The 26,788-nt window shown below is 43.5% G+C and overlaps 1 protein-coding gene across 3 annotated transcripts in view; it reads right to left on the reverse strand.

Annotated features, from left to right (window-relative positions):
- The window catches only part of OLFM2 (olfactomedin 2), a 1,338,492-nt gene that overhangs the window by 468,574 nt on the left and 843,130 nt on the right, over positions 1-26,788 (reverse strand). The window lies entirely within an intron of this gene.

The raw sequence follows: 26,788 nt of genomic DNA on the forward strand, positions 1-26,788 counted from the left end.
GAGTCGGGGAAGAGGTTGTTTGTGGACAAATGTGTACGTGGATTGTTGTCCGACATCCAGTCACATATTATGTCCTCAGAGAGCGCTTGGCAGGCAAAATCTCAGTCAGAGGTTTTGCATATGGCTCAGTATTATGAGAATCGGGTTAATAATGAAAAAGAGAAAATCGAAAAAAGGAGGGGTGACTTAAAGACTAAGGTATTGTTACAGCAAATTATCAGAAACCCCAGAGGAGGTACGACACAGACTAGAGGTCAGTACATTCCAAGAGGAAATACTCCTCCAAATTCTATAAATATTAATCAGTGTGCTTATTGCCGCCAGGAAGGTCACTGGCGAGCACAGTGCCCTGCCCTTCGTCAGAGGTCAGGAGGCACATTTGGAGGTATGGGTAGGCGACCAAGGGGCCGCCCCGGAGCAGGGGGCCCTGATAGGGGTCAGCTTCTACAAGATCCCCAGCAACCTTTTTCACGGGAAAATCAGACTCCGAGTATGGACTCGAGAAATATATTTGATCACCCTTCTGCTGCCTATCTTTCTGAAGAACTTCCCTTTGACGAAGTTCTGCCTTACTAGGATTGCCCGAAGCAGCGTTTGGAACCTTTACCTATTCCCGTTATTCAGAAGGGCCCCTATGTTGAATTATTGGTGGGGAATAGGAAACATCAGTTCTTGATCGACACTGGAGCACAAAAGTGCTCCATTGACCATTCTAGGGTTCCAAACATCCCACTGTCAGGGCAAACAAATGTTTCTATAGGGGTCTCTGGTATACCAACTGTTTGTCCGGTTTCTGCGCCGGTATCTGTTTCTATGGGTCCTTTCACAGACCAGTGCCCTTTTCTTCTTACTTCAAACTGCGGAGAAAATTTGCTAGGGTTGAATTTGTTAAAGAAACTGAATGCAGTGATTCATTGTTCCCCTGACGGAATAAGATTAACAGTTTCACCACAGCAACCCTTTTACTCCCAGTATTTGACCCAACCTCTACCTCCCGAGTTTGACATTGTCCCGGAATGTTTGTGGGCAATAGACGACAATGATGTCGGGATATTGCACATCGAGCCTGTTAAGATAGTCTTGAAATATGGGGTTAAGCTACCGCGCATTCCGCAATATAAAATTTCAATTGAAGGTGAGCGTGCTCTGAAATGCATTGTCTCCGATTTTGTACATCGTGGAGTGATCGAAGAAATAACAGGTAGCTTATGTAATAGCCCGATCTTGCCAGTATATAAGAAAGGCGACAATGCAATTCCGTACCGGTTTATAATAGATCTTCGTGCTATTAACCGGGTGGTAGCCCCACAATTTCCAATCGTGCCTGATGTAACAACGATCTTAACAATGATCCCTGCTACGGCTACACACTTTAGTGTCGTAGATTTGAAAAACGCCTTCTTTAGTATTCCGATACATGAGGAGAGCAGGTATTTGTTTGCGTTCACCTTGGGGGGACGCTCGTTTACATTCACAAGGGCACCTCAAGGGTATACTGAAAGTCCTAGTATCTATAGTAGAGCCTTAAAGGAGCAGCTCGACACCCTTGAATTGCCACCTACTTGCACACTGCTGCAATATGTAGACGATTTACTGTTGGCTGCAGACTCTGAGAAAGCTTGTAAGGAAGGCACTATATTGTTGCTTGTTCATCTAGCTGAAAATGGTCACAAGGCTTCGCTTAAAAAATTTCAATATTGTTGCCAGGAGGTTGCCTATTTAGGCTACCTCCTGTCAAAGGAGGGGAGAAGATTGACACCTGAACGAATAAAACACATTTCTGGCATGTCTGTCCCAAAAACACAGAAGGAAGTCAGAGCCCTGATAGGGATGGCGTCCTACTGTAGACTGTGGATCCCGAATTTTGCCCTAGTGGTAAAACCGATGTTGGCTTTGACGAAGAAGGGCATTTCTCTGCCACTGCCATGGGAATCGGAACATCAACGATCATTTGAGCTTCTCAAAACCGCGCTATGTTCAGCACCGGTTCTGGGTACACCAAATTACGATAAGGCCTTTGTGTTGTTTGTGCATGAATGTGATGGATGTGCTTTGTCTGTGTTAACACAGGAACATGGAGGGAAGAATAGGCCGTGCGGCTATTATTCCTCCGCCCTCGATCCTGTTGCATGCGCTTTGCCGCGATGTCTGCGCGCTGTTGCAGCTGCCGCTGCGTCTGTAAAGCAGAGTGAGGGGATGGTCCTAGGCCACGATTTAATTCTGATGGTACCTCACTCCGTTGATATTCTATTGAATAAGACTCAAACGCAACACCTTACTTCTGCCCGGTTGACAAGGTACGAATTAGTCCTATTTGCTCCTCATATCCAAATTAAAAGGTGTTGTGTTCTCAATCCGGCTGAACTCTTACCTCTCCCGCAAAATATTGTTTGCAGTGATGAAGGATCACATGACTGCCTGTATGCCACCGAACAAGAAACAAAGGGTAGGATAGACCTCTCAGATACTCCTTTGGAGAATGCGGAAGGGGAGCTGTTTTGTGATGGCTCCTGCTTCAAACTTCCGAATGGCACATCTACAGCTGCTTATGCAGTTACCACTTTAGACAAAATCGTTGAAACTAAAAGGATTCCGCATAACTCAGCACAGGCTGCGGAGATTATAGCGTTGACCCGCGCTTGTGAACTCTCCCAAGGGCATAGAGTCAATATTTATACGGATAGCCAGTACGCCTTTGGGGTGGCTCACAACTTCGGAAAACTATGGTCGGAAAGAGGGTTTCTGACCTCACATGGGACCAAGATTCAGCATGGTCCCTTAATAGTACAACTACTTTCAGCGCTCTCACTCCCTGAACAATTAGCAATCATGAAATGTGCAGCACATCGCAAGGTCATAGACAATGTGGGAAGAGGAAATGCTTTTGCAGATTTGATAGCTAGACAAACAGCTACAGACCTTAGCACAGACATGTACACCTCGAGGGAAGTGAGAGATGTTTGTATACTAGATGAAGGCATTGGGTCTGTGCGAGATATGCAGACTGATGCCTCAGTTGAAGAGTCTAGGAAGTGGGCTGAAGGCATGGGAAAATTGGATGATGAAGGGTGTTGGGTGGACGCATCCGACGGGAAATGGTTGCTTCCTGATTCTTATGTGTTAGCAATGGTTACAATGGCACACGGTCCAACACATGTGTGTGCCCAGCAAATTACGAAGATATTACAGCAGGTCTGGGTGAATGATAAAATTTTGGAAACTGCAAAGAGATATGTTCAGAGTTGCATGATTTGCCTGCAGCACAATGTGGGTAAAGGGACAGTGACTCCAAGGGGAAGTTTCGGGCCCCCCTCTGTCCCCTTTGAAACCATTCACCTTGATTTTATTGAAATGGAGCGATGTAATAACTTGAAATATGTTCTTGTCATCATTTGTGCTTTTAGCAAATGGGTCGAGGCTTTCCCTGTCAAAGATGCTACCGCCATGACTACCGCAAAGATCCTGGTGAAAGAGTACTTCCCTCGATTTGGGCTCCCGAGGATAATTTGGTCGGACAACGGCCCCCATTTCATCGCAGCCGTAATGTTACAAATATGTGTTGCCTTAGGGATTGAGAAACGTTTTCATTCAGCTAGGCACCCTCAAAGTGCGGGGTTGGTAGAGAGACACAACGGTATTTTGAAAAACAAACTTGCAAAAACATGTGCCGACACTAAACTAAAGTGGCCCGACGCTTTACCTATTGTGTTGTTAGCTATGCGCACCACACCCCAGACTAGAACTGGGCTCTCTCTATTCGAGGTGGTAATGGGAAGACCTGCTAGTATCTGGGGTCTCCCTAAACCTAAAGCCCTGAGGGATGTGGATAATGTATTGTTCATAGATTACTGTAATCAATTGACTAAAAATCTGTATTTCATTCACCACCAGGTGAATGCTGCCTTACCTGTACGGTTTACGGGCCCAGGACACGATATATTTCCCGGTAGCTGGATCCTGGTGAAGGCCTATGAGAGGTCTTCCTGTCTTGCGCCCCGCTGGCGCGGACCCTACCAGGTATTGTTGGTCACCAGGACGGCAGTGCGGGTGGCAGGAAAGAAGAACTGGATACATGCAACACATGTCAAGAAGATCCCTCACCCGACGCCACACGTTACAGAAGAAACAGAACCCCTCGCTGGTGCTACACTCTCTGATCTCGGAGTAGCAGGCAGTGTTGTGAGTGCGTCGGAGAAGTTCTCTGAGCCTGAGGAGCTCGGGGAGCCGTCCATTTTGTCTCCGCACTCCCTTGATCAATCACTTCCGGAAAACCTTGTTTCGAGCTCTGCGACTTCCGTCGCCACTGATACGACGCTCCCCTCAGGGAGCGACGATACTTTGCTTTTGGATTCAACAAACTTGGGTACCATCAGGTACAACCTTCGACAGCGAAAATAAAATTACCGCACGAGTGTCGTGCATCTGGAAGGAAAAAGTGATTGGAGTACTGTTGTCTTTCTTTTTTCGAACAAAGAAAAGGAGGGTTCTGTTGGCTAGGGTTGGGAAGGACTAAGAAATCGCTCGGCCGAAGTGCCGCCAGCAACGAACATTGGGGCCGTCGATCGGGATGACCATGATGCCTGCCGCCTTCACCGCTGCTCCCCGTATTGAACTATTAGATAAGGAGGTGACCAAATCGAACAATGAACAATGTGCCTGGGCCCCGAAAACGTACTGTTGTGTTCTCGTTCTGATTATTGTTATTTTTGCAACTGCTGCTGTGGGACTTTGGTATTTTGAAGAAATGTATCCTTTGAAGCCTCTGTTACCGACCAAAATCGTACCAACTGTTTTGACTCCCTCTGTACACCTTCACACTCTGTCCCCTAGGGACTCTCGGCATAGACAGAAATATTATAATAACACTTTGATGATAGTGATGAATGCTACGCATGCTATTTTTAATAAGAGTAATTGTTGGATCTGCACTCACTTACCACAACATGGGAACAAGGGACTGGGATGGTATATACATCCCTTACCTTTAACAACCTCTTGCTATGCCTCTCTTAGAGCACTCTTCTTTGGCCGATGGAATGAAAGCATCTCAGGGAACTTTGATGGGACTAATTTGAATGAATTTGAAAAACGTGAATTGACTCCCCTGGGATGCTCGCTTTTCGCAAATAGAAGTAAACCTAACGTCGCTTCTATTAGGCCGTCTGATAAACTTTCTTTTCCTTTTCAAAATCTAGTTTCTTTTAAGATGGCTCCGATAGGCAATAAGGATGCCATGCCTCCTTCTTATTCTGTGAATCATAGTCCTGATTCAGTTCCTTACTGTGTACAAAGAAATGGCACTAGGCCAATGGGAGACTTTGAGCCTTGTGTAAACACTGTAAACTTGACAGGGGAAAAAAGGCCTCTGTATGTAGGGGGACCCGTTTATTTTGTTTGTGGTAGTTTAGCTTTTCCCTGGTTGCCGAAGGATTGGCAGGGGACTTGTTATTTAGGGATACTGTTACCAGGTGTATTTATAGCCAGTACCTTAGAGGTATCTAAGGCTCGCCCGCGGCGGGATAGTGATGGAGACACCCCCGGACAAGTGTTTGGGGATATAGCCAAATCAGTAGTGCCCTTTTGGGGACAAATAGCAAATTCAGAAAACATTAGGGGATTAGCGAGGGTGTTGGAGAAAACGATCAACCGGACCACGGACATACTTTACAATATGACCTTAGAGCAAAAGGCAATAAGATTGGTAGCACTTCAAAATCGAATGGCATTAGATGTCATTTTAGCCGAACGAGGTGGAGTATGTAAATTAGTGGGGTCCGCTTGTTGTGTTTTCGTACCAGATTCTTCGCCAACAATTTTTAAAGCAATTCAGAATTTACACACTCTCAGTTCTGAAGTCCATATCCCTGTAGGAGACTGGAACCTTAGTACTTGGTTTTGGGATTCTTTACGATCTTGGGGGTGGAAGGTGCTTTCTGTCATTTTAGGTATTTTAGGGATTTTGTTAGTTCTTTGCTGTTGTTTTCAATGCCTCCCGAGTATATGTGGAGTGATGGGGGGATGTTGTGCTCAGGTAATGAGCGCGATAGGGCATAGGATATACACCCCGAAGACAGCATCTAAAGAGTTCATGTTGCAAGACGTTCTTATGAACAACTTTATGGCTATTGACATTTCGGACAATGATGCGGAACCTATGGATGATAATGCCATCAGTTATTTTCGAAAGTATTAGGAAATGATGTATTAGCACTTGGCATAGGCCAAAAGGAGGGTCTGTGGAAATCGATATAATATTGTGACCATAATCGCATTGTTTAAATGTATGTTGGCCTACGCCAAGCTGTCTAAAGAATACTATGTACATAGGTTCCGCGGCAAGGTCTTGACCTTAATGTATTGTGTAAGCCGCCATCTTGGATTTAGCCGCCATTTTAGGTACTCTTGCAGTGTGGAAGTCACCCTGAATCACAAAATGGAGGCCGAACGACATTTTGTGTAAGACTTCGGCCATGGTGACCTCCGCACACGTGAATAAGTAATATGTCCGCAGGCCATTTGTTAGGGTCACGAACTAAGACCTTGTCCTCTCTTTAACCTGTGTGTAAATATGTAACTGTATCAGCGGAATCGATCAAACTATGTAAATTGTGTGTTCGACCTGGCTACGAACCCTAGCCACGGTTCCAAGAATGGTTAACGTACGAGAGGGCTGGCCGATGCAGGACAAAACATATAAAAACCCAAGCATCCTGATGATCGGTCTCTCCCACTTTCAGTGTGAACCTTACGTTGAAGGTTCGCGTGTTAGTCAGAGGGCCGTATAGCTATCCGTATGTCAATTGACCTTGGTAACTTTGTAACTTTGAAATAAAGCGCTTTGTATGTCCTTTGTAACCTGTGTTGGTGTGTTTCCTTCTGGGCTTCCCGGCCTCATATCAATTTCTCTGTTTCCACATCAGGCCAAAATCAAACATCCTGCAAAGACATATCACTAATGACACACTAACATTAGACAGGCGCAAGACATGCAGAACACACACATGACTCACCTAGCAGAGACAGCCATATGCCAGTCTAATTATGATTCAAAAGTGACTGCACGGCAATCATGCCTCACAACATGAAACAAACAACTCCATCCAACACATTTGACTCCATATTACAAGCTTAGAAGTTATGCCAAATACATGATTTCAAGAAAACACACACAGCACCCACAAGCAGGGGAGGAATTGAGCCGAAATGCTCATTAGCTGCGCTATAGCAAAAACACTGTTCCCTGTTGACACGAGGCCCAACTCCCACCCACCCCCACCAAGTTGAGGAAGCTCTCGTTCCACGTTTTTACAAAATGCATATGAAAGTCCTCCTTTGCTCAACAGCCCAAACTTAAAGAATGGAACTCACCAACCTCTGTACATATCTCTCATGCTTTACACACATGTTACTGTCAGGGTGCCTACCCTGGCAGAAGAAATGTGCCCCATTTCAGGGGTGCATTGCATGCTCAGAAGGAATGCACGGGTGAATTACTAGCACAGACATGTTTGATAAATTGGTGGTCATTCGTATGTTCGCAAAATGTACTTTGTTTTAATGAAAAGCAGCCAGCATGCAAAATTCAGGGCACGCACGTCATGTGACACTTAAGTCCACCCCTCGGTCCCGCCCACACCACTGACAATCCGGCCGCACACCTCAAGCCAGATCCAATAATAACACACGTTGCTTGTTGTATTACTCCACAGCCTCACATCTAAGCATCTGGGCACATGACTTGTGCTTAGACTTGACTTCTCCCAGTCTTCTTCTGAATGCACTGTGTATCTCTGCCAGTGCCCTCTTTCCCTCCAGTCTGTTTGTGGGGTAAAGGCTAAGGGTGGGTACTTATTCTTCAGGCCTGTCACCCCAGAGTGCTCATTTCTTCTCTCCTGAAATAGAGCACCCCTTTTCATAACCGGATGTGGAAAATGATAGTCTGCGAATATGCTTCACCTTAATGAAGCATCTTGTTGAGAAGCAACAATAACGTTATTTCATGGTGTACTCATAATTGAGCCCTACCCCACCCCTGTACTCACGCTGACTGCTTTTTACATGTGCTCTGAATCAGACAGTACACAATGGGCCTCATTATACGTTTGCTAGTCCGGTAACAACTGTACCGGTAACTTTGCCGGTACCGTTGATACCGGACCGGCAAACTATGAGTTCTGCTCTCGGGTGCCTTCCCGTCCACCAGGTCTGACCTGCCGTACCAGCACCCATGAGCAGATCATGTCAGATGCACCGGCACTATTCTGAGTGGTGCCGGTGCATCCAACCTCCCTATTCCCATTGTACCCTGTGGGGCTCAAATGGAAATGGGAAGCATTTTTTTCCATTTGTAATGACCCGGTAATTGCCCATTCGCGTGTGCCAGAGAAAATCACAAGTTTGGCAGCAGCCTGGTGGTTTTACCTGAAAAGCTACCACCAAACTTGTAATGAGGACCAATGACATTACCTTCCGGAGTCACGGCAAGCATCCGCTGGGAACGATCGAGAGCAACCATTGTGCCTTTCAGATGCATCAAATTATGTTTATTTTTCAATGGCAGACGAGCATGTGCTACCGAAATCACAGGTTCGAATCCCAGCAACGCCCACAGAGTTCAGCATCAACGTGTACCTGATAGCAATAGCAACAATGTTATAGCAACTTGACCCAGGAAAGTCTGTCAAATATTATATTATTTTTACTAATATATTGGAAATAAGAGCTATCACAGTGGTGTGGAAGGTTGCCCAGAGCAGTGCCAGAGGATCAGATTAATTCAAATCCTTCCATCCATTACTTTTCTGGTTATAGTTTGGCTCCCTGTGTGAGAGAGGGTATGCCTTGGTGGGTCCCTTGCTTGCTGCGCCATAGGGAACCAAGCTGCACCACACTGATGAGGCCCAAGAAGCTTCTCTTGACAGTTCAACAAAGTAAGGGGAATGTCTCCCTTCCCCTAGACTTTCTCTAGGGTTTGTCAAACCAGGTTCACTCTCCTGCCAGATCTTGCTCTGCAGCACATGATGCTTGATGCTTTGCTTTATCAGGTGTGGGCCCTAGACCCATGTTTCTCCTCCTTGGGAGTTTGGCGGACCTGGTGCATTATACTGCCAGGTACCGCTATGAAGAACATGACCCAGGATGCAACTTCATATTGGGTTCGGGTCCCAGACCCGTGCTTTACTATTGGTTTGCCTTTTGGGGTCCCCAACAACCTTGCTGGTCTCCCTTCCATCATCTGGGCTCTTACCTGTCTAATCAGTTGTCTGTGGGCATCTCGCATCCACTCGGGCTCTTCTCTCTCCTCCTCCAGACTCTGCGGCAGCTCCACAGCATTTCCTGTTTTCACGCTGCGTGGCCTAGATGGACCATGTGTTCCAGATCTCAACCTCATCTGACTGCCCTTACTTCTGCTTCTCTCCACGGTCCAACCATGATGAATCTATCGGCGATACCTCTGCTGATGGCCAAACGTCCCATCCTCTGTAGCTTCGGTTTTCTTCTCTTGTCAACGGATCTCATAACTCTCGGTTCCTCTAGGGAGAATCTCTCTCTCTGGTGAGTACTTATTCGCTTTTTATGTTGATTTCTAGACAAGATTGTCTAGTATGCACTGTGCAGTTTACTGCATAGATCCACATGGCTCTGCACCTCTTTTTCATCAGAGTATTGGGCCAATAACTTCCTGGTGTGTCCATTCCACTGTCCTTTGTCTCAGTGACCTCATGGTGACATAGGTACATGGAAATTGAGTTGGTAGTGAGGGAGTGGCTAGGTGAGGGGGGCAAGGCACTACGTTCATCCTGAATGATTGTCCCTTGTACCATAAGGGAGTGTGGGGGTGGACCTTTAATCCCCTTAACTGAAACTAATCCACCACTTAAGGAGCGAGTACACAGTTGTATATAAAGCAAGTTTATTGTACAAAAGCTCTGGGGAGTGGGTAAATGGTGTTGCGGCACCAATCTAAACCAAGTCGCAACAATACAACATCAGTTTATTAGTTTCTATACTTTTTGCAACAATTTAAAACAATCCCAGCTACATGTATTACTCTCCACCCACCAAATATGATTGAACAAATCTTCTTTAAAGAACTCCCAATTCCTCCATTTTCATTGGTCAGGCTTATCTTCATTATTATCTTCAGATCATATTCAAACCGCACCTCTTCTTGATATTCGTTGTAGTAGGTCCTGTGCTTGGTGCATGGTTTAAACATTAGTTTTGAAAACATAATTCATTGCTAGCAATAACTGGCCTAAAACCTTTAACTTTAAGTATGATTGCACATGGTCTTGCTGAGTTATTTTAGTAAATAGAGGAAGGTCTGCTTAACCATTATTTCCCTTGACCTATAGACACAGACTTCTGGCACCTTAATCTAATCTATGTGGCCACATATGATGTGGCAGACCTTGGCCTCGGGCCCTGTTTACTACCACCAAACAAATGACGAATACACTATAAAGATTTTAATACAAAAAAGGGCCAAATAACATCTGTTCTCTTGCAAGCACTTTGAACCTTGCCCTGTTCATACAACCTTATTACTCGTTAACCAATTCTCTTCCCCATCAAGAATGTTCCTGCTACTTATAGAATGCCTGTGTAACAAGAAGTCGTTGAAAGAAAAACACCCCCTGTATGAGTTTGTGTTCGTGCTTTTTTAATTTTGCATCTTCCTCTGTGATTCATATGGATTTACATATTAGCACTCAAACACGGTCTATGAAGAAGTAATTATGTTGTACCTATTACATATGTATACTCAGTACACCATATACTTTTAACAACAGTTACTAGGGGGCCGTCACTCAAAGGAGGGATATGGGACCCCTAGTATAGAGATTCTTAATTTCCTTTTTAAGTTTATTCACTCAGAACAGCCATTATATTATCCTGTTGTGGTGGTTTAGGATGCTGCTGAAGAGTAGTGCTCCTGGGAATGTTGCGGGCTCTCCTGTAGGTAGAGTCAATGATCCTCCTTGGATAACCTCTATTGGCAAGTTGTTTTTTGAGGTTTTTGCCTTGCTCTTCAAAGTCAGTAACTTGAGTGCATGTTCTTCTATAATGAAGAAATTGGCCAAAGGGCAAATTGTCTTTAAGTGCCTGAGGATGGTAACTTGAGTATGTCAAAAGTGAATTTCTGTCTGTTGATTAAGTGTATTATATCAGTAAGAGGTGTAAGATTTTTATAGGTGCTAGCATCACGTTGTCTAATTAAATAAAACAATACACAACGTTATGCATAGAAAGCCCTAAAAAATCTAGAACCGGGCATTATCTAATGTAAAATATCCCATTTTTTCTAAATTGTTCTCATTAATTGTTGTTATTAAAACACTAAGTCTGATTTTTAACAAATGAGTTTTGTCTTTGTAAGAAGCGGAATTAGTTACTGTTATTCTCTCCTCTATACTAGGGGTCCCATATCCCTCCTTTGAGTGACGGCCCCCTAGTAAGTGTTGTTAAAAGTATATGGTGTACTGAGTATACATATGTAATAGGTACAACATAATTACTTCTTCATAGACCGTGATTGAGTGCTAATATGTATTATGAATACACGGTAGGAATGCAAGCCTGACCTTTTAGAGGTCAAAAAAAGAGAAAATACCCTTTGTGTTACATCATATGGATTTACAACACTATCCCAGTTTTGCTGTCATCATCAATATGGTGTGAGCAACATATATTTTTCACAATAAAGGGGACCCTCCTTGACCACCCTGATAGGGGTTCACGTGACACGTGACCCTCCCATGGTGCACCACCCCTAGGGGTCTTTTAGGAAATATCTTCACTGACTTGACCCCATGGGAAGGGTCTCCCCCTATTGGAGAAGGGACGAGATCTGAGGATTCATCACACCTTGTAAAGTAGGCTGCTTTTAGTCCAGAATCTGCAAGATGAGTACAAAAGGGCCAAAGTCACTCCACGCTTTCAGGAAATATATTTGAATAAGGCTGATCTAAATGGATGCTATTCGTAGAGCCTGTGGTTATCCTGAAAATAAGATTTGGTTGTGGCTCTTAAAGATCAGTTTTGGACTTCCCTGTTCTAAGGGGTCTGGGTTGAATAAAGAATCCTTTTGTCGTGGCCAGGCATGTGTTGCTGTCCAGTTTGATCACTAGGTTCTTATTGGTTTTAGCAAAGAAAATAGCATGGGTGAAAGTGTCCTAGTCGTGGTGCAGTGGGAGCAACTATTTTGCAGCACCATTGGCTTTCAGGCCTCTTACACTTGGTGGCTACCCAGAGACATAAGCGCCAAGAGGCTGCCAAATTGGCAGAGGTGGTGCTATAAAAGGCCATTTTACATATGGCACATTACACACACACACACACACCTTTGGAGATTATTGCAAATTGGTTCTGGTTCAGATCCCTCCAGAAACAGAATGAAACTTCTGAGCATATTCGTGAGAGGGAACGTGAGACTTTGGGGAAGGAAGGTACGCAGAGGTGCCCCTGGGACACAATGGCTGCTGGTATGAAGGAGTGCAGAGCCGGTGCAAGGGAGGGCCTCTTGTTGAGTGTTGCTTTGGCATCACAGGGGCTCACTTCAGCCTTTTGTATGTGTGTGGTGGTAAACATACATGTTAATGTAATAGTTAAAGTTATTTGTACCACGCACCATCACCTCCGGAGTGGTCCATGCCAGCATGTACCATGTTATTTGAGAGGTCCTCACCCAGGGCTGCTTTTTTTAAAATTGTATTTGTTTATTTTTGTCCCTTCATTTTTGTCGTTTGTTCCTCAGAGCTGCAAGTCCTAGAATGCAAAGAAAAGCACAGGACTGGATGTGTATTTCCTGGGTGGTAGTCTCCATTTTAGCATGCATTTATATGCTCCCACAAAAGCCACAGGTCTAGGAAGGAACTAGAGTTAGGAATTGATTCGTCAAAGATGCTCTCCCATGTTTCTACGTTGTTGTTTATTTGTTAATATCTGGGATGGAAAGTTTGCAGAAAACACACTTTTTAAATCTGCCTATGTATCACTCGAGGCAAATCAAGTGTGCACATCGCAATTCATTATTCAAATACAGTACGATGCCTGCAGCCTATATCTGTCATATTTAAGTCTATAGAACAATATAATATATGATATGATAGTTTATTTATATAGCGCCTATACACAATGTGTTTCAAAGCGCTTCAAGACAAGGGAGGGAACAAGGGAAAATACAATGACATTTTTACAGGCCATGAACAGTAAGGATGTGAAATCAACTATCGTACTCGGCCTGACATTTTAGATAGTGCAAACCTGACGACATTTTTGGTAGAGCCAGAGAAAAACAAAAGGTGAGGGACGGGGGTGCAGAAAGGGAGGGGAGGAACAAAACAAGCGACTATAGTACTAGGCCTGACAACATTTCAGAGAGAGCTGGAGGGGCGGGGGCAGTAGGGGGAAGGCAGGACACAGATGAAGTTGCTATTATACTAGGTACAGGGACAATTCTGCTAGAGTAAGTTCATAGAGAAATTAAGTGGAGGAGGGGAGGGGATAGGAAAAGGGAGAAAGGGAGAGGAGGAGAGAACAGAATGTAAACAGTCAAAAAGAGTGGAGAAGCAAGAGGGGAGAGCAAATGCAATTGCAACAAAACATAATGTTGCAAGCCAGGATACAAGATGAAGATGGGAACAGCATGATTCAGGGCCACCATGAGTGCAAGATGAAAAGGAAGTCGAGCATGAGAGTTGAGAAAGGGCGAGGCACCGTGAAACAAAGAAGTCTATAAAAGTCAAGTCCTGCATTGGCCACACATGGTGATGGTTAAACCAGAATGTATCAGGACAGACTCCTGCAGAAGCTTACCTGCTGCAGGCTTGCAAATTTGAAATGTGTCAAAACAAATGTTCCTACAATTACATGCCAATAGGGCTTCTTTTATCCCTGGCAGAAGGATGCGAGGCTGAGTGTACCTGCTGAAATTCTGCACGGTACATACACCTTAACAGCTGGCAAGTAACTGTGAGTTTAGGCTGACAAGCATATGCAGATTTTCTTTGAGAAGCACTCACATTTCTACTAGCATGTTCTGCATGGCTTTATAACTGCAAGGCGATTTGGCCAGAAGTCCAAAGTACAGAGTACATTTGGAAGCAGGCAGTATAATATAATTGGCTTCGTTAGGCAGCGAGGTGATATAGTAGTTAGGATGTAAACCATGAAGCCAGCACACTAAAACGTGAATCTTAGCGTCCATGCCTGACCACATTGTGTGATCCTGGGTACATCACTTTAATCTGGTTTGTCCAACTCCAGGCCTCAAGGGCCGGTATCCTGACAGGTCTTCAGGATAGCCCTCATTAATATTCATGAGAAAAAAAGTGCATACATTTAGAATAATTGTATGCAAATATATCTCATTAATATTAATGAGGGGTATCCTGAAAATCCGTCAGGATTCCGTCACTCGAGGCCTGAAGTTGGGCAACCTTGCTTTACATCCGTATACTGCAGTTACTGTGTTACTGTAACCACCCGTGTTGAAGTGGCGAGTTAACATTGTGAGGCTCAATATTAGTGACTATATAATGGATGGACTGTCGCAATTCAAAAGGTCACGGGGTGCACATGAGATTGCTATGTGGGAAGGGGAACCCACATTGCCTAATTCCACCACTAGAATTCAAGAGGGCCGCTTACATAAAACACATCGTGTAACTCTTGTCAGCTGAGAAACTCTGAGAAAAGGTGTTCATTCTCTCTGAAATAGACTTTACACGTCACTAGAGTGAGGTGGTCTGGGGTCTGGTGAGGGGACTGGGCCCTCTATTTGATCCTTTGCCTCCTGTCCCTCAATTCTCGTCTATGTAATGTTGTTGAAATAGCTGGCTATTAAAATCAGCAATATGAATACTGTCCTCCCTTCTTAGATCCGTTACAAACAAAGCTTAACATCTCCCTTCGCAGATCTGTCACACAGAAAGCTTCTCTCTTTGCAGAAGTTTTACCCTTAAAGCTTGCAACCTCCCTTCACAGATCTGTCACACAGAAAGCTTCTCCCTTTGCAGAAGTTTTACCCTTAAAGCTTGCAACCTCCCTTCACAGATCTGTCACACAGAAAGCTTCTCCCTTTGCAGAAGTTTTACCCTTAAAGCTTGCAACCTCCCTTCACAGATCTGTCACATAGAACGCTTTTCCCTTTGCAGAAGTTTTACGCTTAAAGCTTGTAACCTCCCTTCACAGATCTGTCACATAGAACGCTTTTCCCTTTGCAGAAGTTTTACCCTTACAGCTTGCAACCCCCCTTCACAGATCTGTTGCATTGAAAGCTTGCAACCTCAGGTTGCATATCCGTCACACTGAAAGCTTGCAAACTCCTTTTGCAGATCTGTCACAATGAAAGCTTGCGACCTGCCTTTTCATATCTGCAATGTTATGATAGAAGAATTCTGTATACTGCCCCAGTCACACTGGAAGCTTGTATTATACCTTAGCAGATATGTAACATTGTAAACCTGTATCTTTTTTGCAGATATGTCACACTGAAAGCATATAACCAGAGTTCCACATATTTCACTAAAAATATAACTCCCATTACCAAAGTGGATCATTTATATGGGTAAAACTTTATATACAAGCATAACCATCATCCCAGGTGTCTTTGTTAGCTATCGTTTACCTATATTTGTGTTTTGTATTATGCTACTTGTTTTGCTTTGTTGAGAGAATATGTCTGCTTTGAGGGATCAATAGTGTCGGGTATACCACTTATCCGTATGGCTGCTTTTTACCCCTGAGAGCGCTTACATTGAATTTGTGTTTACCTATTTTTGCAGTTATTTCAAGCTTGTAACCTCCCTTTGCAGATCTGTAGCACTGTAAGCTTGTAACCTCCATTTGCAGATCTGTAACACTGTAAGCTTGTAACCTCCCCTTTCAGTTCTGCAGAACTGTAAGCTTTTAACCTCCCTTTTTAGTTCTGTAACACTGTAAGCTTGTAACCTCCCTTTGCAGATGTGTAACACTGGAAACCTGTAACTTTCCTTTGAAGATCTGTCACACTGCAAGCCTGTAACCTCCCTTTGCAGATCTGTCACACTAGAAGTCTGGAACTGACACTGCCACTCTGTCACACTGAAAGCTTGTAACCTCCCTTTGCAGATCTGTAACACTGGTAGCTTGTAACCTCCCTTTGCAGATCTGTAACACTGGTAGCTTGTAACCTCCGTTTGCAGATCTGTAACACTGGTAGCTTGTAACCTCCGTTTGCAGATCTGTAACAATGTAAGCTTGTAACCTCCCTTTGCAGATCTGTAACACTGTAAGCTTGTAACCTCCCTTTGCAGTTCTTTAGCACGTTAAGCTTTTAACCTCCATTTGTAACACTGTAAGCATGTACCTCCTTTTGCAGATCTGTAAAACTGGAAACCTGTAACCTCTCTTTGCAGATCTGTTACACTGGAAACCATAACCTCACTTTGCAGATCTGTCACACTAGAAGCCTCGAACTGATACTGCCAGTCTGTCACACTGAATGCTTGTAACCTCCCTTTGCAGATCTGTAACACTGGAAGCCTGTAACCTCCCTTTGCAGATTTGTAACACTGAAAGCCTCTAACCTCTCTTTGCAGATCCGTAACACTGGAAGACTGTAACCTCCCTTTGCAGATCTGTAACACTGAAAGCATGTAACCTCCCTTTGCAGATATGTAACACTGAAAGCATGTAACCTCCCTTTACAGATCTATCACACTAGAAGTCTGGAACTGACGTTGCCACTATGTCACACTGAAAACCTGTAATCTCCCCTTGTAGGTCTGTCACACAGACAGCTTCTAGCCTCCCTTTGGGAATCTGTCACAATTAAAGCTAGTAGCCTCTGGTTGTTGATGTGCCAAACTCAAGGGTTGTGTCCTCTCCGTGCACATTTATCATACTGAAAGCTCAACACATACAATAATAATAATCATAATAAAAAAAATCCTTTCTTTGCAGATCTGCAGCATTGAAAACGTGTATCCTCCCTTTGCAAATCTGTCACTCTGAAAGCTGGCATCCTCTATTTGTGGTCTGTCACACTGAAAGCTTATTTCCTCTCTTTGCAGATCTGTTCTACTAAAATCCTGTAACTCTCTTTGCATGATAGGTTCTACTAAAAGCCTGTGAGTCCCTTTGCACATCTGTTCTACTAAAAGCCTGTGAGTCCCTTTGCAGATCGCCCACACTTAGTGTTGGTAACCTCTATTTGTAGATCGGCCACCTTTAAAGCCTGTATCCCCCTTTTGTAGATCTGTGATACTGACAGCTTGTAATCTCTCTTTGTAGGTCTTCCATACTGAACGCGTCTCTCTTCTCTTTGCAAATCGGTCCTACTGAAAGCCTGCAAATCCCTGTTCAGTTATGATACACTGAATTCTAATAATGTCCCTGTGTAGATCACCCAAAGCGAACGTCTGTATCCCTCTTTACAGATTTGTCAGAATTGAAGCTTGTATTCTCTCATTGAAGATCTACCACACTGAACGCGTGTATTCTCTCTTTCCAGGTCTGCCACACTGAACGCTTGTATTCACCCTTTGCAGATCTGTTACACTGAAAGCGTGCAACTCCCTTTGAAGTTCTATCACATTGAAAGCCTCTTTCCTCTCTGTGCAGATCTATTACACTAAAAGCTTGCATTCTCTCATTGAATATCAATCACACTGAAAGCTCGTATTCTCTCTTTCCATGTCTGCCACATTGAAAGCCTCTTCCCTCTCTTTGCAGATCTGTCACACTGAAAGCTTGCAACTCCCTTTGAAGACCTATCACACTAAAAGCTTGCATTCTCTCATTGAATATCTATCACACTAAAGGATTGCATTCTCTCATTGCAGATCTGTCACACTGAACGCTTGTATTCTCTCTTTCCAGGTCTGCCACACTGAACGCTTGTATTCTCTCTTTCCATGTCTGCCACATTGAAAGCCTCTTTCCTCTCTTTGCAGATCTGTCACACTGAAAGCTTGTATTCTCTCTTTCCAGGTCGGCCACACTAAAAGCCTCTTTCCTCTCTTTCCAGATCTGTCACACTGAAAGCTTGTATTCTCTCTTTCCAGGTCTGCCACACTGAAAACCTCTTTCCTCTCTTTCCAGATCTGTCACACTGAAAGCTTGTATTCTCTCTTTCCATGTCTGCCACATTGAAAGCCTCTTTCCTCTCTTTGTAGATCTGTCACACTGAAAGCCTGTATTCTCTCTTTCCATGTCTGCCACATTGAAAGCCTCTTTCCTCTCTTTGCAGATCTGTCACACTGAAAGCTTGCAACTCCCTTTGAAGATCTATCACACTTAAAGCTTGCATTCTCTCATTGAAGATCTATCACACTAAAAGCTTGCATTCTCTCATTGAAGATCTATCACACTAAAAGCTTGCATTCTCTCATTGAAGATCTGTCACACTGAAAGCTTGTATTCTCTCTTTCCAGGTCTGCCACACTGAAAGCCTCTTTCCTCTCTTTCCAGATCTGTCACACTGAAAGCTTGTATTCTCTCTTTCCATGTCTGCCACATTGAAAGCCTCTTTCCTCTCTTTGCAGATCTGTCACACTGAAAGCCTGTATTCTCTCTTTCCATGTCTGCCACATTGAAAGCCTCTTTCCTCTCTTTGCAGATCTGTCACACTGAAAGCTTGCAACTCCATTTGAAGATATATCACACTTAAAGCTTGCATTCTCTCATTGAAGATCTATCACACTAAAAGCTTGCATTCTCTCATTGAAGATCTGTCACACTGAAAGCTTGTATTCTCTCTTTCCAGGTCTGCCACACTAAAAGCTTGTATTCTCTCTTTCCAGGTCTGCCACACTGAAAGCCTCTTTCCTCTCTTTGCAGATCTGTCAGGCCCAATGCATGTTACCAGCCTCTTTGGATCAGTAAGGCCATAGGGACCTACTGTTTTTTCCCATAGAGTTAATACTCTCCATTGGAATGAACATCCTTGCTGTAATCAGCCATGCGGTCAGCTTCTCATGTAATAGGGTAATGGAAACATTAATTTTAACATATATGTTTCCACACTCACATTTGACATTGCAATATATAGAAAATACAGTTATATTTTTGTATGTACATTGACTGCGTAGACTGGCTGTGGGCAACCTTTGTAATCCCTTAGTGGGTAAAGTCAGTTGTTTTTGGAGTGTGATTCCTTAGAAGTCAGTGGCTGGGAGGTAGCTTCGCTGGCAGGTTGGCCAGGCAGGCAGAACCCTCTAAATGCGGGCACGTAATTTAATGCTTAAAGCAATGGGCGCGCCCACCACCCCCACCCGCATGCTAATGATCTGCAATGCAAGGGTAAGACGGAAACCAGCAAGAGCTCTTTGCCCCTTTATCCACTCCATTCCGTCTTCTACCCTCAGTGTTCTCAGGAAGCCGTATATTTGAAAAAGGCCAACTGTGTCCTGATTTGCTCCTTGAATCAGACAATCGGGGATACAAGTAGTTATATTCACTGTGACTGCAGTGTGTTGAGGTTGGGACACAAATGCTCAATGCTAGCTCATGGTGCACTGTGATTGGCTTCAAGGGCAGACAATTCAAGATCAATTCCAGAGAAGAAAACAGTGTGATGGAAGTAGCTAACATATCACATCTAAACCCCGGTGAATACCTTGGGAAGCAGTTTGATCTGATTTTGATTTTGATTTGGATATTTCTTACGCGCATCAGGCAGAATAAACTGCATTCGGGCGCAGATGTTAACTATGATGTGTGCCTTGATCGGAGTATGGCGACTGTGATATAGATCTTAGGTTCACTTAAACTGGAAGGTTTTTAGTGCTTTTCTAAGGCTTTCCAATGATGAACATGAACGGATAGTCAATGGCAGTTGGTTCGATAACTTTGGACCGAAGACCGAAAACCTCCAATCTCCCTTTGAGATCTGTTTAGTCCGGGGTATAGTCAACAGAATTTTATCTCCCGATCTGAGATCTCTCGTTAGCTGAAGGTGGTGGATCCAGGCACTCAAATATTTTGGTGCATGATCGTAGAAACATTTATGCATAAGGCAGGCCATCTTAATCTTCACCCGATCCACCACCATCAACCAATGGAGAGATCTACGCGAGGATGACATATGGTCTATTTTTCTTAGGTGGGCAATTAACCTGACTGCCGCATTCTGGACCCTTTGCTGTCTCATCATCTGTTTAGCTGGAATCTCTGCCATTAAACTGTTTCAGTAATCGAGGTGGGAGTTGGTTAATGCCCCTATGACCACTGGGTGGTGTTCTGCTGCCACAAAGGGGAGCACATTCCTAAGCATACATAGCGAGTGATAAACAGCCTTCACTTTGGCCAATACCTGGGCTTCTCTCCCTAGGTTTTCCTGCCATGTGCATCCGAGGTTCTAATTCCCTGTGATTTCCCATGGACGTGCATTGACTCCCAGCAGGTTTTCCTCCCCAGTAGGAATGATAGAACAGAGAATATGATTTATGCCCAATGATAATGATCAGTGGAAATTGACTATATTATTGATAATAACCGAATTTCATTACATTTGCGTGGGTTTCTCCCCCCAATCAGAGATGTCTCCATAATTGCATCAGGCATGATGAGCAGTGGTGCACACATGCATCATCGCTTTGCTGCAGCGGGGCAGAGATTGCCAACTTACAGCAAATCTATACTTGGGGGTAATGGGAGATACGTGGAGATATAGTTTGAAGCAAGAATGTTTGCATCAAAGTGTTTTTACAACAATAATACAATGAAACAAACATTTGATATATGAAGATCTGGTAGTTGTTTCCTTATAGATCATACACAGTCATTCGTGGGTCACAGAGGGTCACCTGGGAACTCCCCTTCATCTTCTGCAATGTCCCTGCGACCCCTGGTTAAGGGTAGCAGTGGCAGAGAGAAACCAAAAGTCTGAAGAGCTCCGAAAAGAACACTTTTTCCATTCAGCAGAACCCTCTGCCCCGTTGCTACAGGTCCGTGTGGGGAGGTCCTCAGACTTCAAAAAGAAGTCATTTATTTGTGAAGTCAGTCAGACTTCATAAAGACATTCTTTCCATTATGGATACTTTCTTTTTGAAGTCAGAGTCACTTAAAAAAGAAATGATTTATTTTTGACATCCAAGCCTCCTCACCCAATAGGACCCCGAGATCTCTGGCTCCTCTGTTCTGCGCATGACAGGAACCTGAGCTAGTTCCTTGCATGTGTGGAGCTAGAGGCTTACCTGCAGAGGTGTTCCTCCAGCAACAGATTCGGGAAAAAGGTAAGGAAACGTTTTTTTTGCAAATGTTTGTGTGACTGTGTATGCAAGGGTGGCTGGGTGTTTCGGCGGGATGTATGTGTGCATGTATCTATTAATGTATATTATGTAATGTGTGTGAAGGAGTAAGTGCCCGGTGTATGGGTGGCTGGGTGTGCATTTGTGAGTCAATGGGTGCATGTGTAAATGAGCAAATTAATGGTCTGTGAATGCGTGTGTTTGTGTTCAATGCCTCGATTACTTATTGGTAAATTTCATTACTCCTAGTCCTATTCGTTTTCATTCCAGTACTTGCATATAAAGCACCTTGCCTCATACATAAGTACTGGATGAAGAAGATGGACATGGAGGCCATTCTGGGCCAAGGATCTGATTTGGAGAATTGGCAGAGGAGCGTGGGAGTGAGAAAGGGGCGTGTGGAGATGGTGGATTAGGAGGGGTGTGCTAAAATGTAATGGGCATCCATGATAAATCAGGCATCATATCTGTTATTAGTGGCTAGACTGGCATTTTGGTACAACCAGTCTAGTCATTTCTTGCAGTTTGTTTGTTTATTTATTTATTTAGTAATGTGCACTGAACCTATAGGTAGCTGGGTGCAGCAGGAAAGAATACTTTAGGCATGGTTACAGCATAGTATAGGTACAATACAGGGCATAATAAGTACAATAATAATTACAGGTAAGAAGAAGGTTAGGCTATAAGTACAAATAATGAAACAATAAGATTATCAGCTACCAAAAAGTTTCCCTAAGAATATGAAGAGGTAAGTGCTTAGACCAGAGGACTGGACGTTATATGTCATTGGACCGCAGCCAGATTAGTAATTTGCTTCTAAAGCTGGCGTAGGATTGGTTAATTCCGAGGTTCGGGGAAGAGCGTTCCAGTATTGTGCAGCTTTAACAGGGAAACTGCCTCCTCCAGCTTGGTGAGCTTGAACCTTGGTATCTCTAGACAGTAGCTCACGGCTCTAGATGGTCGCGTGAAGTTATTTTTAGTTATTCTGTCCACAAGGTATGGGGGGGCTGCATCGTTGAGGCATTTATAGGTGAGTGAGGTGGTTTTGAGTAGTATTCTGTCACTGATTTTTGACCAGTGTTCGAGATGTGCTCTCTATTAGATAGGTTCAAGGCCGTTCTCAGAGCATTATTTAGCAGTATTTGCAGTTTATTGAGGATGTAGTATTTAGCTCCTAGATAAAGCGTGTTACAGTAATCGAGCTTGGATAATATAAGAGCGTTAGCCAGTGTGATGCAACTCGCTTCAGATAGATATGGTCGGCATGTTCTGATGAGTTTGCCTGTGTAGGCTGTTGATGAGACTAGGGACTTTATCTGTTTCCTCAAGGTAAGGTGGAATCCAGATAGAATCCCACCGTTTTTACCACATTTACTGTTTTAATTGTATTTCCATCTATATTAAATGAGGCATAATTAGGGGTTAGTTTGTTTAAGTTAGCTTTGGAGCCAAGGATCATGATCTCTGTTTTCTCATCATTCAAGCAAAGGCCATGGGACGCTATCCAGGCCTGAATTAGAGTGTCTATTTCATTTACCAAGGCCGTATCACTGTCAAAATTGCCCGAAAGGATCAGTGGCATGATATTATTACTGGGAATCTACAATAAAGTAGGAATGATAAGTGTTAGTAATGTCTAGACTGCATTTGGGTACAGCCAGTCTAGCCATTTATCACCGTGTCCTAGCATATTTTCTGGGCATCTATAATGAAGTTAGCATCATAAATGTAATTACCTTGCTGCACTGGCATTTGGGTACACCAATCTAGCCTTCCATTTGTTTGGCATTGTATATTTTTCTGGCCATCAACTATATAGTAAGCATGATAACTGTTACTGCGTGGATAGATTGACATTTTGGTGCATGCCACTAATCAAACAGAAGAATCTATGTCATATGATGAGATGATAGACAGTGTAGTTCAAGCATAAATAGTAGGCAAGTGATACAGGAGCAGTCAGTGTGTGGAGCTTGGCACATATAAACAACCCTGGGGCACTTGAACAGACAGTGTGAGGATCCTAGGCCATATGAAACTTGGGTAGATGGACATATAGTGTTTGGATTGGCAGCATATGGACAGAGAGCACAAGATTCTCAAGTCACATGAATTAGCAGGCTGTAGAGCTGGAGTAGATGGACAGATGGTGTGAGGATGTGTGTCTTATGGACAGAGAACACTAGGATATGAAGGCATTTGGACTGGCAGCCATAGAGTGTCCTAGATGGACTGCAAGCGTGAGGATGTGCAGCCTATGAACACAGAGCACATGTGAATGCATATGGACTAGGAGCCTTAGACCATGAGTAGATGGACAGAGGGTGTGAGGATGTGAGCATATAACAGAGAGCAAAAGGCTCTAAGGGAGCATGAAGGCTAGATAGATGCACAGATAAAGGGCACTAGATGTGCATTTACAGTGACAGTCTTCCACTAATGGAAATGATCTGAGCAGGCATTGCGCGGGACTATCAGATGCTTTGAAATGCAGGATTGGGGCCTATGCAGAGCAATGCCTGCACTGTCCTTTGCCTGTGCGGGGCTTTTGGCAATTGAGATCAGACCTATACGAACAGAATGCAGGAACGGTCGCATCCCTGAGCTCATCTCTTCCTTAATTGAGGAAAGCACCCCTCCCTATTGCAGACATTACTCATTCCTGCAGATTGTGTCAGTGCAAACGTTCGTGAAGTGTGTGTGTCTGTCTCTCTCTCTCTCTGGGTGGGTGTTTGTGCATGTGGGTGTGTGTGTGTGCTTTGTGAAAGTGATATGATAGGTTATTTATAACGCGCTTAATACCCAGAGGTTTCTAAGCGCGCTCCCGGGGATCAAACCTGTGGTGCTCTGTTTCCAAGGTGAGCACGTTGCCCCTGAGCTATCCTCCAGAGACCCACACATATTTACATTCTCTCACTGGTGTATAGAAAAAACGGTTAATGGTGTGTCCCTAATTGCTGCCAAACTAGAATGACCCCCCCTTTGGGCAGTTACCTTTGCATATAATCAGGTTATAGGACTTGGTGCATTTTCCAGCACTTGCACTGATGAATGTGCTATATAAGCAATTATAAGGCTGCATGGGATGTACATGCCCAGACGCTTCTGTGGCGACACACGACCCTTTCTTCTAATTCCCTGGCACAGTTTGCAAATGGAATCCCGCTCGCTGTTATCTCACGAATCGGCGCGGCGCGCTTAGACGGCCAGCTTTTATCAATCACCGGCAATTAAATCTCGCAGCATCGGATAGTGAGAGGCTATCATTTGTAAATAAGGGGAGATTTATTCAGCCAATTTAAAGAAACTATTAGTATCCCTGCACGGCTTGGCAATCACTCTGGGCAAATGAGACAGGCGCGTTACAGATTTGGGGCTCGGTTTTGACTCTCGGTTTAGAGTGGATCCATTTTTCTATGGGGAAATTGTATTTTTGTGTAGCCTTTTTGAAAATTGATCCAGACTGGCACTTGCTTTAATCACCAGTCGGATATGATGGAGGGGTCTCCATGGAACATTGAGGGCAGGACATATTTAACTCCTGGAGAAATCCCAATAACTAAATTTGCATCTACTGAATTGAATTGGAGTCTTGAACAGAGAATTGAGTTGGAAGGCCAGCTGGTTTGCATCTGCAATGGCAAAACCTTTATGTTTGGCACTAAGAGGAAAAAGCCTGACATGATTATTTTTTATTTTAATGGACAATTTCTCATTTTCAAATCGCTTTCTGTATTACTAACATATTAACATGGCCATGGAAGACCTTAGAAAGACCCTGGGTATTTTTGAAGCACAACGTACATAAACTATGGACATTAGAACTATATACTAATAGAACTGGATGTGTATGTTTCTACTTACACTCCAACAAAGAAAAAACAAGCTTTAGTAAGGTAATATGGCTGGCTTTGTAAACACAGAGTACAAACAAGCTATTGAAAGCAACATCCAACAAATATCTCGCCATTTTAAACACTTCCACACAGTCGTACAAAATGGCTGCCACTCGAACAGAGCTTTTCTCTTGATGCACTCTTTATGACTCTCAGAACTGGCGAATGCCACCAGTGTGCAGCTAATATGCATTTTCTAGTGGTCAGCGAGACCAACAAAATAAAAACAATACAAGGCGTTGTGTGTGGTACAATGCAACATTTTGAAGTTTGTTATTTAATGTTTATACCAGACAGAACCGGTCTCAGGATTAATCTTACTATTAATTTTGAGTGGAATTAATTGGAGTTTAATTTGTAAGTAAATAATCTTTACTATAACTTATTGTATATTCAATATGCACTTTGCTATGTGCATATAACCATCAACTCTAAATATACTTCGATAAAAGTATGATTTATTCTCAAATAGTATTTATTTTAAAAGCTGTTTTCATGTGATGATAGAATGAATTAGGTGCTAAGAATGTTACACAACCCTACTTTGGAACTGTGGATAAAGATTGCTTTATATCAAAAATGCACACCGGCATTGTTTCGATTTATTGTAAAACAAAACGTGTACGGTGAAGGATGGTCTGGGGCTCCTCAGTTAGCGCAGTGGGAAACCTTTTGCTATTGGTTTGAGATAGGGAATTTTGATGATTTATAAGACAGGCAGGGGGAAAACAAGAGGTCAACCGGAGGAAAATGAAAGACATCGATCTATATGGATTATTCACTTGTTCATCAATCGGGACACATGCTAAATTCAGACTTATGGATTGACTGACAAAGGAACAAGAGGTCACGACACATTGAGTGATTCCTCGAGTTGCTCTGAAACCTGTTTAGCCTCTCTTCTTTTCACATGCACTAGAGGCCGCTTCTTGTTCCTTCTATTATACAAGGTCAGCTCCAAGATGCTTTTGGTGACAGTGGGCTATAGAACTGATTGATTGATTTATTGGCTGGTTGGTTGATTGAGTGATTGAAGGAATGTATGGTTAGCAGAACCCTAAAGATCAGTGGCATCAACACAACTTTATTCGGAAATGTATTCCATAAAAGTTACAAAACATCAATGAAGAATGAAATAAGCCAGATAAAAGTGGTACACCAAGCACAGCAATACACATTTCCCCATTATACACAAATACAACTATTGCACATTTATCAATTAAATAATGTCTCTTCTTTCATGCACTGGACACATAACTAGTGATAGCAAGTATGACATCCATAGTTCTTAAACTTCTGCAGAGATGTTCCGCAACAATCATAGATGACGTGCCCTGGATCCGCATCCAGGCTTTTGGATTCCTTCTCCTGCTTGTATTATATTGTGGGCACATCAAAAGGATAATGCTGCAAAGACGCCCTCTCACCTGGAGAAAAAGGACACATATGTGACGCATGTTCATCCTACTTGGCAACCACTGAAGCTAAAGGTGCATGACCCAGGCACACCTTGACTAGCAGAGAGCGCGTCTCGGGGTCATCCCAGAGAGGTAAGTATTCTTCCATTACCAAATTATCTTTGCACAACAAATGTTCGTACCCCATAGTGAAGGTTTAGATATTTCGTAGGATATTCCCTCCAAACAAGTTGGG

Source organism: Ambystoma mexicanum, chromosome 3q (genome assembly GCF_040938575.1).
Source record: "Ambystoma mexicanum isolate Mex_15411 chromosome 3q, UKY_AmexF1_1, whole genome shotgun sequence".
NCBI lineage: Eukaryota > Metazoa > Chordata > Amphibia > Caudata > Ambystomatidae > Ambystoma > Ambystoma mexicanum.